The sequence below is a fragment of the Pinus tabuliformis genome, chromosome 1_2 (assembly GCF_031772625.1).
Source record: "Pinus tabuliformis cultivar Carrire ecotype Pingquan chromosome 1_2, CPIR1, whole genome shotgun sequence".
NCBI lineage: Eukaryota > Viridiplantae > Streptophyta > Pinopsida > Pinales > Pinaceae > Pinus > Pinus tabuliformis.
Genome location: NC_142298.1, coordinates 1,333,140,679 through 1,333,155,823, shown reverse-complemented (window position 1 = coordinate 1,333,155,823; position 15,145 = coordinate 1,333,140,679).

Here is a 15,145-nt window from a genome sequence, read left to right as displayed (position 1 = left end):
AAAATGCCAAATTAACCATTCAAGTAAACCTGAGATTGACGCCGGTTGAGAAAGCTTCCACCAGGTCACAGATGCAATTGCTGGCAACCCTTCATGCACGTACTGAGCCTGGTCACGTACAAGACAATCTGATCTATCAATCAAAGTGAAAAACATGTCCATATATGTCGCAATAGGATCACGAAAGCCAGACTCTGTTGGCTGCCCCAACTCTGCAATGCATACTTCCAGCTGCACATTGTCAATGTAAACGACTGTAGGCGATTCTATGATTTCTTGTTTCAATGGAGGAAGGATTTCCAAGAACTTTTTAGGATCTTGGAAATCATATGACTGGATCTGCTCATCTAAACATTGAATCTCCTTTTCAACTCTTTCAACAACTACCTCACAAGCACCAGTTTTAACTTCAAAAGGAAACTTTGGTGATTTCAAACATTGAAGGATGGTACTGAAAAATTCTTCATTAATTTCAATATCCACTAAACATTCTCTAAATTTGTTTAGAGCTTCACACAGGGCAGGGTTTGCCACATACCCTTCCATTGCATGAATGGATCAGCAAGCACTAGAATGTCTGGATCGAATTGGAGTCGCCAGGTGAATGGTTTAGCCTGCATATGTATCTGACTGCTGTCCACCATCAGCATCAGATCTGCACCTTGATTTCATGTACCGGGACAAGACAATCAACAAGTTGAATGTTCTCCCCAGTATGGTCGCCAGTATGTTAGCGCTTGAAATTTCACCTCAGGCTGAGAAAGGTAAACCTCAAAGGCTACATCAAACCATTTAGCCTCGTAGCTAGCCCTACGGGGCAGGAGAAGGCTCTCTCCGGTCAATCTCGGTAGATCTTCAATGGGATGAGATGACCAACAAGGTAACACTGATATTAGGCTAGTAAACTGATAAAAGGGGTTTTTAATTAAATGACGGGGTTTTTCTGGGCTGCATGGGCAAAATCACAGCTTGAACAGAGAAATATAATGAACAACACAGATTATCAACTGAGGCAAGGTAGGCAAGAAATTTAACACCAAATCTAGATTTAAATGGGATGGCAAGACTGGTGAGGAGCTGACAAGGGCATAGGAGATGAATCCTTGTCAAACAGAGGAAAACATTAAACATGAACAAACTTATAGGCAGAGCATGGCAGGCATGAATTCTTACCTAAACACTTCATTTGTTCAGTTAGAAATGATCATGTAGTGAAATGAAACATAACAGATTACATATGAAACAAGGGAAAACTTATGCTAAATTATCATACCACAGGAATCTCAGAAGTCAGAGCTGTGTAATTTCATTAAATTCTCTGCCAAAAACTGTACATGGTAAGCTCTGTTCTCCACCAGCTCTCAGCACTCAGAACTCTCCCCTCTACTAACTCTAACCCCTTTGTTTTTACAAATTATGGATTAAATAAGCCAACATAGTCTCTCGGTTTCCCTAGACTTTAGGAAACAAACCGATATAAATAATTACAAAAAACATTAAAATCAAATTTCTTGGTTTGTCGAAGGTTAGAGTCAAATCCTTTTAAATCTGGATTTTCTCTTTGCTCGATGATATCCATGCTGAAAAGGTTGCCCCAAAATCTGGAAGTGTTAGCATTATAGGGTGAAATTTGCTAGTGCCTCTGATTCATCAAAACTGAAAATCGCCAGCTGCCTTTTGATGCCTCGAAATGTCCGATTGTTGAGTTTGAGTGGTCCTTACAATTGCAATTTCAATCCTATGAACTGCTAACAAAATTCTAGGGACACACAAATACATCAACAAACTAACAATGATAAACTAAAAATAAAACTAGATTTAGGGAAAATTGGAAGATTTCAATTTGTTGAAGCCGCTGATCTTTAATCTGATATTTCTCTGCTGCTAGGTGTTCAATCATCCTCCTTTAAGTTTCCTTCACATCTAGAAAGTATATCTTCAAACTTATTTCATGCCTAGATATTCTCGATTTGATCTCCAAAAATACCCAAATTGCTCATAAGAATGCTGATTTATTGCCTTGTGTTCTTTGCCTACTAAGACTGTCATGTGCTTTTGCCTTCATTTCTCTAACTGACCATCGAATGCTTTCAATGAAAAGAATGAACTCTCAACTAGACTCCTGATATAGCGTGAAAGCCATATCAATTTCTGCGCTTTGAAATCTCATTAAAGATTTGCAAATTTGGATCCTCGTGACCTCATTCCTTTGTAATTGGTGCATGTTGGATATTTTTAGTTCTCATCCATGGTATTTTTCACAAAATCCAGTATCTTTGCTCTTGGACTTCAACGCTTTCCTGTGACTAATTTATAGGCCATCTTTCTATCCTTAGATGCCACGTCTATTGTGATAGAATGCCCTGTTTAGCTTACAATCCACAGTTTATAATCCACAGCTTACCCACGTTGCTTTAGCAACTTAAGAGCCCGGATTTAAACTATGCGATCAATGCCAGCAAGCGCTGTTTCAGCAAAAAATGCCTCCAATACGAATGCAACCACCAGGTTGACAAGAAGCAACACCGTTATTACATAAAAACTCAGAACTCAAATTGTTGCCAAATGTACTGGTCAGAATTGTTTTCAACATCTAACGTTGATTCAATGATAACTGTTATCAAATTTAGCAAAAGCATGAAAATAACAATGTAATCAAAAGCCTTGCTCTTCACAAAGTTCTTAATGCAAGTACACGATGCTGAATGGTAAAAGTTTGGACATCGCTCAAGCCACGAAGGCTCAACCTCTTTCTCAAACCTGAAGGAGATGGCATCACAAAGATCTGTAAATTCTAGCTTATTTATCTTGAAATCATGACTGTAGAGCTGCTTTGAAATCCTCAGCTGCCAAACGTAACTTCCCTTTTCTCCAGATTTTCTTCAGCACTCTTAGACTTTTTCAAAATATTCTTAAGTTTGAAATACTCTTTCTTCAGCTCACTGTGCTCAGGATCTAAACGCAACCCTTTTTTATAGTGCCTCATGGCAACATCATAATCTGCAAGGTAGTAATAGGCTTTTCCACGTAAAAGTAATGCCTCAAGATTATTTTCGTTGGCTTTAAGAATAAATCCAATTTCTGAAATAGCTCCTGAATAATCTTTTACTGCTATTAGTAATCTTGCTTTAAGCAGCTTTGCCTTAGAGCATTCTGGAGAGAATACAAGAACAACTTTGTCTATGTACTCTAATGCTTTTGAAAAATCACCCATGTCCAAGAGACTCAGTGCCTTATCTAGTGCATTTCTACTCTGTATTAGCTGAGACAATTCTTTCTCTGCCGCTGAATTTCCAGGTTTGAACTCCAAAAATGTTTTATAGTCCCTCTCAGACTCTTCAAATCTGCAAAATTGATGCAGAAGAGAGCCACGATGTAACTATGCTTGCAAAAACTTTGCATCGATATCCAGAACTTTGTCTAGATCTTCAAGTGCCTCAAAATGGTGCCGAAGCGGAATCTTCGCAGCAGCTCGTTTTCAATAACATCAGTAGGATGTAATTTATATACATGGTATAGTGTTTAATAGCTGTTGTATAATCCCCCTGTAAATATGACTCATTTGCATTATTAAGCATGTCCTCAACACCACCAAAAGTTTGCCAGAAACTTTTCCTGAGATATTTCGAATCTTTCCTTTAGTTCCAGCAACATGGATAACCTTGAGCTGTGATAAAGAATTCTCTAACTCTAGCATCTTCAAATATTCAAACATGATAAGAAATTCATTGGCTATATTGGTGTTGTTAGATGAAATTACATCTATGGCTGCCTCATACGATAAAGACAGAGAACTCTGATTTTGTCCAGCTGCTGAACCTGCACCAGCATGTTTGTTTTCTTCAAACTGTTATATTAGCAAAACATAAATGAATTTGAAGCAGATTGTCGAGTGGAGCTAGAAATGCGGGCTTGTTGGGCTCTTGCTCTTGCCAGAGCCTGTTCATAAAGCTCTTCATACTGAGTAGCAGAAAAATCCCAGCTAAAACCTATTGTCATCGCCTTCTTAAAAGTTCTAGCCACCAATTTGGCTTCTTTCTATAGTAATGCATGGTCTAGTCCTTGTTCATCAGCTGCGGAGAATGTAAATCCATTTCTAACTTTTGCAGGGATTGTCTCATCATCCACATCAAAACACTGTCATTTGAAGAACTGTAGAGCTTTGGAACATCATGACAAATTACATATTAATGATTTCTTCTTCAAAACAGGGTTTTGAAGAAGAATCAATCTCTGACATGAGACGGAGTCTAACAACTTCCAAGAGGTTCTCATCAGATGGGAGAACAATGCTCTGGAAAGCATCATTAGAGAGATCTGGTTCCAATGCCCCCAGTACATAATGTACAACATCATGGAATTGATCATCCATTGATGTAGACATGGAATGGGTTGCCACATAATTGACCTGTGGCGGGGAAGATACCATTGGGACAAAAGGACCTGTTAGCTCTGCTACATACTTCAGCTTTTGGAGGACCAAATATCAGCTTGTCCGTGTGTTTACGCTCAGAAAGCAGATCGTAGCAGTATTTTCCTCCCTTCTCCTTCATTTCCCTTATACTCCCCTAGCCCCACTATCTATGTTTTCTTCCATAGAACTTCTCCATTCACCGAATAAACCCTCTGAAATTCGACAAAGCCCTTTTTTTAGCCCCATTCCTAAGCGCGAAGTTCAAACCTACCATAATACTCGACCATATAACTTGGTGCTTTCATAACTCATTGCATTAATCGCAACCGTTGATCTTTGCACCCCGATCTAATGGTCCCCAACCACACCCAATAGAAAACATGTGCGCTAATCTTCCATCGTCCGATCATCTCTGAAATGATTGGATGTCATCTGCTTCCCCCGCTGCCAAAACATGCCTGCGCGTTGACCCGCGGGGAAAGTGGTTTTCCGCCGGTCCCATCGGCCACGCGTCGCCCTCCTATTGTGATCGCTCGGCTGTGTACGTTTACTGCCATCCCCGAAAAGCGGTGCAGGCAATACCGCTTACCGCCCATTGTACCATCCCCCGCTCGTTATCGTCTGCGTATCTTCCGTCCCCGACGATCGTTAGATCTGCCTGTATAAGATCTGAAGACCCTCGTTTATCCTACTCGCATACCTCCCGATACTCCTTATCAAGCACTCTCCGCCGTTCATCTGCTAGATCCAATGGCTGATATTTGTCCCCGTCTTTCCCATGCCTCCGCGATACTGTCCGTACCACCCTTAACTGCTCTGTGCTGCCAAAGGACGAGCATAACCAGTCCTGGTACCGTTTGTATTAGATCCTCAGCTACCGCATTCAAGAAGCAGAATGGTTGAGTAGAAAAAGGACCAGCCTCGAGAAGATAAACACATTTATCAGTTATGGAGCATTCTTTCATACAACATTCCACCTGCTTGAGAAGGACAACAGAGTATCTCAAAAGGCCAATTTTGTTCATTAAAGCAGCAGATTGTAGCAGAGGCCCATTTTAGATAGTTAATGTGGTTGGTGGTCCATTATGACCCCTCCACACATAGAATAGCAGAGCATATCTTTGTAAAGAAACTCTATATATACCTAGAACACAGATGGGATGAGGGTTGATGGTTGTTGTTTTGATGTAAGGTTCAACTTCTGGAGACTGTAACTACTGTGATACTTGCAGCGTCTAGTCTTCATTTTCAGCTAATACAAGCTTCTTTTGCTGTTAATTGCTCACTAACCATTTCTGCTCTATTCTAGGCTATGCCTGTTATGCATTTGTTCATGTGATCTTGATTTTTAGCATTAGAGGGGCTGTCATCCCACCTCTGTGTTGAAGTCTAGTATGTATCATTGAATGTGTTATGCAGGTTTCTGTTTACTTAGTGCCAGAGAGCTGTCATCCTGTCTGTGCATTAGGAAATAGATTTGCAGACCTCTTTACTGGTTGCAGCCAACCATCACATGGTCTTGTGCATCTGCTGGTGTGGTTAGTATTCTCCATGTTCACCTAATCCTCAAACTGTGAGTAATTGGTGGTCTAAAGCCTTGTAGTCTGGGGGTGTTCACCCATGTCTAGAGTTAAGCATAGTAGAAGTGGTTATCTGGCTTGAATATGCATCATTCCTTCCATTCATCCATCTCCAACATTTTGTTGAGCTTGTAATGTTCTCGAGCATCTCCGAGATATAACCTAGGAGAGTTTCTTGGGGTGATAAAATTAATTGGCGCCGTTTCCGGGGAGAGGAGATTGAATCTCAGCTTCCCTGGGAAAACGACACAGTTCTAGATTTTGATGATAGACAAAGTCTGGGCACATTTCTGGTTGTAATCATCTATCTGGCGACTCTGCTGGAGGAAGACCATCCTTTGGCGACTCTGCTGGAGGAAGACCATGTTTGTGAGACATGCTTGAAGAAATCCTCAGAAATCACTAGTTGAACCAGTGCCTGACCCTGAGAAGATCGTTAAGCAGAAGAAAACATTGCAGAAAGGAGCATCAGGATCAGGTAAGCCCAAAAAATCCCATGTATCTCTGCTAGTGAAGAAGTCACCTCCAAAGATTCACAAAGCTCTTGGTTCATTCATTCCCCTTTCGGATTTTAGTCCAAAGAAAGCATCCCATGCCATCCATCATATTCCTTTGTCTCTGTTATCCATTTCATTGATCCATACTACTCAGTCTACTAGTAACCATTCACCTACCTCAGCCATGGCAAGTCAGCAAGCTCCTACAAAGATAGAAAGAATCATTGCTGCTAGGTATGGGCCCTTGGTATTGCCTGTCCCTTTAAATGCCATGCCTGCAGGAGATTATATGAAATATATGCCTAAGTTTACTGGTGCAGAGGGAGTATCAGCTGAAGAGCACCTTGATTCCTTTTATAGCTATGCTGATAGCCTGGATATCAATGAAGAGGATGTGTGGATGAGGGTTTTTAACCAAAGCCTAGATGGGGAGGCTAGAAAATGGTTCAGAGAATTACCCCCTAGGTATATAGCAGACATTGAGGCCTTAGATGATGTGTTTTTAAAGCATTGGGGGGATAATAAAGATCTACTCCACTATCATACTAAATTTGGGAACTTGCAGAGGGAGAGTGGTTAGCTGCTATCTGATTTCAACATCAGGTTCAACCATATGTACAATAGAATACTAGCTGAAGTCAAACTTACCGCTACTTCTGCTATACTCACTTATGCTAATGCCTTTGATTCTCAGTTCTGCCTGCTGTTAAGAGAAAGAAGACGTGCTTCTTTGGCTGATATGCAAGATGCAGCCTTTGAAGTAGAATCAAACATCATCGCTGTAGAGAGGCTCGGAGGTGATGCTGATAGGAGAAGTCAGGGAGGAGAGCTCTCATCATCCTCAGATCTTAAGATCGATAAATTAGCCAGGATGATAGAGTCATTAGCCTCTGAAGTTTCCAGATTAGAAGCTGAGCAGTATTCTGAGGTAGCAGGAGCTCCTTGTGCCTTTTCTCTTCCAAGTCCAGATCTATATAGAGGAGCAAAGGAGCAGTTGCAGATTTTGCAAAGAAACAAAGATGCAAACGAAGACAAAAGGGTGAAGACCCTTTTTCAGAGTATAGTCATGGAGGAAGAGCGTTTTGAAGAAGAGGATGAGGTCCATGGTTTGGAAGATAAGGGCAGTGCCCCTTTCTTAACCAGAGCTACCTATGAGAGGTCATTATCTATAGGCACTTCTCACCAGTTTGTTGTAGCTGCAAAACAACAAGCTGATCAGCAGAAGCAACCAACAGCAGGTCCCACCATCCTCGAAGAGCCTAAAGCCAGCCCATCTTCCCATGACTATGTAGATTTGCAAATTAACCAGCCTGTGGTTATCCCCAGTCCAGTGATCAAAAGGGGTGAAGTTAATTGCCCATCATCCTATGCTTCTCTATCTGTTCAAGTGACAATCCCTCATAATTGCCCATTAAGCACTAAGGCAGGCCATATCTCGATGCCCAAGGTTGATACTGATAATCTCAGTCTTGATATTCTAATGCCTGCTCAGTTGGCCTCCACACATCTTGAAAGGGCAGTTTGCCAGATCATAGAGGAAGAGGGTGCACAGAGATGGGACACCTCCTTGGATGTCAACTACTCTAAGAAAAAGGAAGGATCAGATGATGTCTCTATGTCCCCCGCACAAGAATACATTGGTTCACCATTCATATTAATCGTGCAGGCCACAGATGACACAGACAAGTACACAACAACTGTTAATATTTAGTAGGTGTACAAAGGCTCCCATGAAGAACATCCAAGGATGAGAGTATACAGAAAGGGGATGAAATTTGATCCATATCTACTAGAGAAGGTCAAATGCCCCAAACTCTTTGAGGTAGAGGATCAAATCAACCCAATTTTGCAGATCTTTGATGAACCGACATAGAGGAGGAGAAATAGTTTTGATGGCCCAGCAGATGACTAGTTTTTGAAGATTTATGTTGTTTAAGGTTCTCAGGCCCTAATGATTGTAAGCATGTTCTTTTATAGGTTTTAGTGTATACTTAATTAGAGTCCATGTCCAATGGAATACTAGGCAATGTTTTTTAAGCTTGTTTTATATGAAGGCATTGGTCTGTAGTTCTTGAGACCTCACAAGGAGGGTCTCATCCCCAGAAGGAGCCAGTGCTAGCTTTGCTACATACTTCAGAATTTGGAGGACCAAATATCATCTTGGCCGTGTGTTTGCGCTCAGAAAGCAGATCGCAACAATCTTTTCCTCCCTTCTCCTTCATTTCCCTTATACTCCCCTAGCCCCGCTATCTCTGTTTTCTTCCATAGAACTTCTCCATTCCCTGAATAAACCCTCTAAAATCTGACAAAGCCCTTTTTAGCCCCAGTCCTAAGCGCGAAGTTCAAACCTACCATAAGACCTGACCATATAACTTGGCGCTTTCATAACTCATCGCTTTAATCGCAACCGTTGATCGTTGCACCCCGATCTAACAGTCCCCGGCCGCATCCGACAGAAAACATGTGCGCTGATCTTCCACCGTCCAATCATCTCTGAAATGATTGGACATCATCCGCTTCCCTCGCCGCTGAAACATGCCCACGCGTTGACCCGTGGGGAAAGTGGTTTTCCACCGGTCCCATCCGCCACACGTCTCCCTCCTCTTGTGATCGCTCGGTTGTGTACGTTTACCGCCATCCCCGAAAAGCGGTGCGGGCAATACCGCTTACCACCCATCGTACCATCCCCCGCTTGTTATCGTCCGCATATCTTCTGCCCCCGATGATCGTTAGATCTGCCCGTATAAGATCCAACGGCCCTCGTTTATCCCGCTCGCATACCTCCCGATACTCCTTATCAAGCGCTCTCCGCCGTTCATCTGCTAGATCCAACGGCTGATATTTGTCCCCGTCTTGCCCATGCCTCCGCCATACTGTTTGTGCCACCCTTAACTGCTCTGTGCACCCAAAGGACGAGCATAACCAGTCCCGGTACTATTTCTATCAGGTCCTCAGCTACCGCATTCAAGAAGCAGAATGGTTGAGCGGAAAAAGGACCAGCCTCGAGCAGATAAACACATTTATCAGTTATGGAGCATTCTTTCATACGAAATTCCACCTGCTCGAGAAGGACAACAGAGTATCTCAAAAGGCCAATTTTGTTCATTAAAGCAGTAGATTGTAGCAGAGGCCCATTTTAGATAGTTAATGTGGTTGGTGGTCCATTATGACCCCTCCACGCATAGAATAGTAGAGCATATCTTTTTAAAGAAACTCTATATATACCCAGAACACAGATGGGATGAGGGTTGATGGTTGTTGTTTTGATGTAAGGTTCAACTTCTGGAGACTGTAACTACTATGATACTTGCAGTGTCTGGTCTTCATTTTCAGCTAATACAAGCTTCTTTTGCTGTTAATTGCTCACTTTCCATTTCTGCTATGTTCTAGGCGATGCCTGTTATGCATTTGTTCATGTGCTCTTGATTTTTAGCATTAGAGGGGCTATCATCCGACCTTTGTGTTGAAGTCTAGTATGTATCATTGAATGTGTTATGCAGGTTTCTGTTTACTTAGTGCTATAGAGCTGTCATCCTGTCTGTGCATTAGGAAATAGATTTACAGACCTCTTTACTGGTTGCAGCTGGCCATCACATGGTCTTGTGCATCTGCTGGTGTGGTCAGTATTCTCCATGTTCACGTAATCCTCAAACTGTGAGTAATTGATGGTCTAAAGCCTTGTAGTCTGGGGGTGTTCACCCATGTCTGGAGTTAAGCATAGTAGAAGTGGTTATCTGGCTTGAATATGCATCATTCCTTCCATTCATCCATCTCCAACATTTTGTTGAGTTTGTAATGTTCCCGAGCATCTCTGAGATACAACCTAGGAGAGTTTCCTGGGTTGATAACAGGACCATCTAGGGAAGATGGTTGACTGGAACCATATTTGGACTGGGAAATGAAAGCTGGTCAATGGTAACAATTCTGCCTTAATGCAAGAAACACATCACTTGAAAGAGTGTTGAAACAATAGCTCCCATGTCATAAACATAGTCGCGCCCAAGAAGTAAATTTTAATCTAAAGGGCCTGGGACTACCATCACATTGAGATAAAAAAAATTTCCTCCCAAAGTAATAGGTAACTGAGGAAGGATCCCTAATGGTTGACTGGTTCCTCTATTAAAAGCCAACAGATTTTTGGTAATAGGCACAAGTGGCCGTGAACCGAGCACTTGCCAAGCAGTGGAGAAAATGATACTCATAGATGCACATTCATCTATAATAGTTCCAGATACAATCATATTACAAACCTGTACTATGATCTGGAAAGGCACATAAGAAGGAAGACGGAATCCTGCCAGTCGATTCCAATCAAAGGAAGTGACTAAACTACTTGGAGGGGTTACCATAAGAACGGGATAATTATCCCCTTGAGTTACAATAATGGGAGGATTTTCCTCCTATCTTGATGGAATAGGAGGATTGTCCCCAAGCTCATTGGAATCTGAAGAAACAAAAAGAACCTGAGTGGTATCATATTCACTCTCTTCGGGAAAGGTACGATTAACTGAAGGTGAAATCAGCGCAACTATTTCCTCGACCTATGATCGGTCAGGTATAGACTCATGGGATTCACTTTCAGAGAGAGTGGGTTTGACCGACGATTGATTTTGGTGAGTTAAATTATCAATTAGTGAAGGATTAAGGGATAGTCTCCTGTAACCAGATGGAAGTCGTTGCAAAGAAGCAAGATGATTATCCAACATTTTTTTGGCTTCATCTAGATAGGGACAAAGGTGAATGGTGTGATTTCCTTCACATAACCTACAGGGAAACTTAACTTTACCCTTCTTTCCATGAACTTTACTACCACTAGTTGATGGTGTGTCACCAGCATGATCTTCAGAAGTTGATGACACAGGATGATGTGAACGATAAGACCATTCTTCTAATATCTGAGGAATATCAGGACAATTTTTAAGAAGATGGTCTCCCGTACAAATTTTGCATGGATATTGAAATTTGTGAGGATTATCGGACGGTTTCTCATCAGAAGTTGCATTCAAAGCAATGGTTGCTTGGTTGCCCTCCTGCTGAATTTTCTTCTTCTTCTTCTTCTTCTTAGCCACTTGATTACTAGTACCAATACTTACACCAGGAGAAGTGGAAGAAGGGGAGGAAGAAACAAACGAGGAAGAAGGCAAAGGGTAAACTTTAGGATCAATTGGAGGTTGATTTTGTCCAGTTGGAGGAGTACTTGATTGTGGAGAAATCAAAACATTTTGAACCAAGGAGGTTGAAAACAACCATACTAGCAAGCGAATGGTAAGTCCCAGAAGGGACAATGTAGCCATATAAGGAGCACCAATATTTTCGACAGGAGGAAAAGGACTGGGATTCCCATCAAAAGGAATTCCTTGATCGGTGGACTCCGGATTTGTTGCCATATGTCTCAACCTAAGAAAAACTAAGGAGCGAGCATGGAGGATGTTATCCACGGTCAATTAAATTTATTTTAATCAAAATAGAAAAACAAAATGAAAGAGGGATGATCTAGGCAAAAGGATTACCAAGTAACTGTGAACTGCAGAATACCTCCTGGCAAACCGAGAAGTACAGGTAGGAAATCTCCCCGAATGTTGTGTTTGGTGTATCACAGCATATAAGGCAGCCGACTCAGTTACCTAAGGATGGATAGAAACCTAATTTTGTCCTCCCATATATACCTGAAAGTACGTGGAGGCCCAATCCATATTAGTGTTGTCTAATGCAAAACCGCACAGTGAGAGCATTCCCATATACTTTACGTACTGTAACACCACCCTATATACCTAAAGGTACGTGGACAAGCTACAATATACTCACGTATGTGGAATGAGGTATCAAACTCGAGATGTATCACAGAAAAGTTAGCGACAACTGCTATGTTTTACGATGCCGGAACACGTCTCTAGCCTAGAACCTTATGTTTTGCATTAGGTGACAATGCTCCTTTAGGTTAATTCAGATGAATTTTAAGTTGATCTTCTTAACAATTTGCCTTTCAAGGTTCACCACGTGATGTATGTTTGAAATTCCTAGAATGTAACTAATATGATACAAATTCTTTTCATTCAATTTTAACAATGAAAACCTTAGCTAATAGGGATAGAGAAATCAGATTTCTTTCAATCAAAGAGAAAAGAGCATAATCTAATGCATTTTTCCTAAACTATTCCCATGAGCACACAAAAACTTTTCCAATGCACGATGCAAGTTTTTCTTTTCAATTCCCTTAATTTTATTATGAATAAAAGGAAACTAATGCACATACAATCAATCAATCTTTTTACAAGAACGAAGACTTTACGACAGTTCTGTTTCGAAGGAAAAGAAGAATTTTACAACACTTTCTTTCGAACAAAGATTAATCGACTATAATCTAACTTTGACAATGAATTGATAATGAAAAAGAAATCATTTAAGAAACATTAATCAATCAAGTCAAAGTAGGGCTAGCAAAGGAGATACAATCTTGATTTCAGAGACATGACAATCATTGATCTTTCAACAAACCACTTCAGAAGGAAATTTGGAAAAAATCAAGCCAAAGGTAGAATTTTTGGCTTAAGGAGGATCAACGCAGCCCTGAATGGGAGACAATGTGCTGCAGAGCACTGTCTCTAAGCCAAGGGTGCTCTGCAGAGCACTGTCCCCTGACCAAGGGTGCTCTGGTTACAGCACATTCCTAGAATAGGCATTTTAGTGCAAATTTTGACCAAAAACACTTCAAAAAGGTTGAAAAAAGATCAATGAAGGCAAGTAAAGTCTACTAGGGTGTACTAGGATGTGGATAAGCTACTAGGAAGGATGATATTCCCCCAAAAAGTTGCCAATTTGTTTTGGAGAATATGGTATCTACGGATCTATACTAATTCCCTAGATAAGTAGCCATATCTAGAACAACAGTTTAAAGCACTTTAGCTGTTTCCTATAAGCAATAGATAAGACAAAGAGGATGAGAAGACCCACTTGTAGTTTCGCTTTCCTCTTGACTCCTTTGTATCGATCCTGTCGCTCCTTCCCGTACTTAACACGCTTGGGAAGTACCTGTAAACATCAACATAAGACAAAGAACCGAACAAAGCAAAAGATCTATTGATTACAAGTAAATGGAATCAGATACATTCACACATATAAGCATCATATAACAAGATAAGCATATGGGAAAAAGGTTCAAATACTTTATTGAATAGAAGAAGGAATTGCAACCATCAAGTCTGATTTGAAGTCACTCCTCCAGATTTGATCCCATCCACATCACATCAAAAGCATGACAAACTTGTAGCATAACAATACTTGTTTCAAAGTTAATTCTCATAGCAGCATTATCTCCTTACAATTCAACATAGTCCAGCCCCTGATCACTTAGATGAGTGCTCAATTTATAGGAAGATGAAGGAGTTTATGTCATAAATGGGGATATTGAATGGCCTTCCATACTTAGAATTAGTTCCATGGAGGAAGGGATGAGAGGATAGGATGCATCTTAACTCATTCCTCATCCATTTTTGAGCTCATAGGAGTTGATAAGTGAGAGAAACTTCTAGAAGACTCCAAGAGACAAGAATATTTCCCAAAACCTATGTGAATTTCGATCAATCTTGCCCAATGTAGGTCAAAGAGGGCCTAAGTTCTCTGAAGAGAACTCTGGCATGGACTCAACTGCTCTGCAGCGCACCCTTTCATGGGCCAACCTGTGCTGGTCCCTTTAGAGATCATTGTAGGATGTCTTCAAGTCATGAAACTGTCTGGGAAGGAGGCATTCAAAATGGTGACTTGTTTAGGGCATGTAGCAACTGAAATTAGGTTTTGATGAGCCCTAAAACACTGATCTGGATGATGAGAGTGATATGCCCAAATGGATCTATAACAGCACGGTGAGCCTCATCTCGCGCCTTGTCCTTGCCTTATGTTTGGAAAATTTTCTGACCACCCGCTATCCGTCAGGGACCTTCTCTTTGCTGGCACATTTGTTTATTAATTCCTACATGCCTTCCACATCTTTGCTATCGTGCAATAGTTTTATGTAGGTCTCTAAAAATGTAGTAATCACAGAGGGGTCAACCTCTGCAGGTGCGTTGGTGTCTTGTATCTTATCCTAATTTCCTAAGGTGGATGCCTTAGCAAAGATTTTCTTGCCTCCATAAATTTTTCCTTCGCGCGATTCAGATCAAAACCCACTTCCTTCTTTGGGGCCTTGCAGACCCATCTGTCTTATTTAGGTTGTTTAACTTCATCATCGCCAATCATTATTCCGCTTCTCAGCACTATATTCATGCTTTGATCCTCCTCACGAGGCTCAAATCTCATCATCTGTAAGTTCTGCTTAGGTTGCTGAGGTTGCACCTTCTTCTCCTGCATCTTAGCTATCAGCACTGGACATTCTTCTATAGTGTGGTCAAACTGGCTGCAGTATTGACATGTCAGGTGTGTCTGATTCTGACACTCCTATGCGTAGTGCCCTGGTGTTCCGTAGTTGTAACAGATAACCTAACCTCGACCTCTACCAGGTCCTCCTCCTCCTTGACCTCATCCTCGTCCCTGATATCCTCCGCGTGCTCCTCCAACACCCTGCTCTGGAGGCCAAGTTTCTGCTTGCATCCAATATGTAGGTGTTCTTTACATCATTAGCTCATAGCTGTGACAATGGTGCTCATCGTGGCCCAATGATT